The sequence below is a fragment of the Lytechinus pictus genome, chromosome 9 (assembly GCF_037042905.1).
Source record: "Lytechinus pictus isolate F3 Inbred chromosome 9, Lp3.0, whole genome shotgun sequence".
Lineage (NCBI taxonomy): Eukaryota > Metazoa > Echinodermata > Echinoidea > Temnopleuroida > Toxopneustidae > Lytechinus > Lytechinus pictus.
Genome location: NC_087253.1, coordinates 6,366,691 through 6,368,960, shown reverse-complemented (window position 1 = coordinate 6,368,960; position 2,270 = coordinate 6,366,691).

Below are 2,270 nucleotides of genomic sequence, written 5' to 3'. Positions count from 1 at the left end.
TCGTGTCCGATCTCACGGAAAGATTAGAGAATGGCATGGAATTCCGGAAAGCCGTACAGAGAGTGTTAGCCAGGCATGGTTCACAATTCGATGGTTTATTCCAGTATCAAGGTGACGATGACGATAATGATGATGGTGGAGAAGAAACGGAGGGTGAAGATGGAACCTACAACTAAAGGCACAAACATCAGCTTGTCGAATAATCCAAGAAAACGCCGTCAACATAAATGCGGGCATAAATGACAGTTTGAACTTCATTGTGTTCATATTTTCTGAATGCCATCCATAGACATGTGTTACAATCCAATAAGTTAAGCGAAGGAAAAGAAAAAAACGAGAACTTCACTTTAATATTAACAATGAACAGTTAATTATTTTGTTGTGACAACGTAATTTGAGAACATATCTTACATTATTTTTACCTTCGTATCAAAATCTGCTGTTTATACAGTATCTGAACCTATCTACATTGAAATGGAATAGAATAAATGATAGTAATAATAAAGAATCATCCTTGACTGTATAGTGTTTCATGTTATCACCATCTGTACTGCGGCTGAATGAAGTTGATTGAAAGGAGTCGTCTACGGGTTTCAATATAGTATACTTTTGCGGGTCAGAGAGCCGTGCAGGTCATGTGAGTTAAAATGAAAAGTATGAACAAAACAGTATGGAAAAGTCAGAGAGTTTTGATGGGGGAAAGTCTGGAATGAGTAGAGCTTGAGATGCCACTGTTATAATCACATGTTGGATTACCAATAATTGTTGTAATAAGAGACAGAGAGAGCCGGCTTTCACCTTGAATAGGATATCCCATGGAGTCATTATCCAATTAAAATCGCTTCCCGCGCTTCATTATCCAATTAAAATCGCTTCCCGCGCTCCATTATCCAATTAAAATCGCTTCCCGCGCTTCATTATCCAATTTCCTGTTTACCGCGTACCCAAAGGTCAAAGGTCATGATTGACCGGAAGGTGGGGTCAACAGTGACCGGAAGTTGGGGTCAAAGGTCGGTCAAAGGTCACTCAAAGGTCAATTTGGATGAGGTCTCTCCCATAACTACTTCGGCTTTCAAGAGGGTCTAATGTTTGAACCTCCGAGCCCATCTGAATGCAAGTATCTAGCCGGAATTATTTGCTATCTACCCTGTCTTACAAACCTCAAGATCACTGGCATTGAGAAGCTACATGATGATTTCTTCATTGATTTCGCTTCCATGGCAGCATGGCCAAAGGTAATAGAAAGAAGGGAAAACAATCTCCATATGAGTTCTGTTTTGAATGATGTATTCTATTTTCTACACATAGATACATTGAATTGATTAATACAATATGCGTAAAGTTAATCACGAAATGCATATAATTATTTCATAAAGTACTATAAAGTATTTTTTCAGATGCTGCAAAAACCACTTTCATTGCACTGAAATAATAAAACCACAATATTAGTAAGGGAATGAACTAATATTTTACATTACAACCATGCAAGCAACAATGAATAGTGATACATATTATATAAAGCTCCCCATATTTTTATGATTTGTTTATATTCGTATTTTCACTATCCCGTGCTTTGAAACTCAATATTGTATGTCAGTATATGCTAACCTAATTTTAAACTTTAACGTATTTCAATTATTGTTCAAAGTACATGATTTGCTCCTAGAAATGTATTTAAAATACAACAATTTCTACTGATTTGGATTACTGTATGAATTGTGCATAATTTGACACCACATTAAAGATAATCGGTAGATACGAGTTATGTGACCCAACGTCAGTCATAATTTCGACAAACTTTTGATCCCCGAATTCAGCAACATCCATTTTTTGCAGAATAGGTATATAAATTGCCTCTATCAATCTGCAAGAAACCTAATAACACATTACAACATTACCATTAGGTCAAGCTTGCGTGACCTAATGGAAACATCAAGTACACTACTCCTGCTACTGGTGGTGGTAGTCCTGAAACTCGTTATATTTATTATACTACTACTAACTTATACTTAAAATACTTTTACTTCTTATACTACTACTGGTAATGATATTGCTACTACTACTACTATTACCTTAAGTATGAATGATATCACCACTGTTTGGTCCTTATTGATACTGATAATACATTCCTCATCTGCAGACTAATCATGTGTGTAAGCCAATCAGTAATAAGTATTGTTCTGTCTCATTTAGATTCATACATTACATCTCGGCATTCCAGATGAACATCCGAGTCGATCTACATGTAAATGCAAGCATCTAGCCAAATT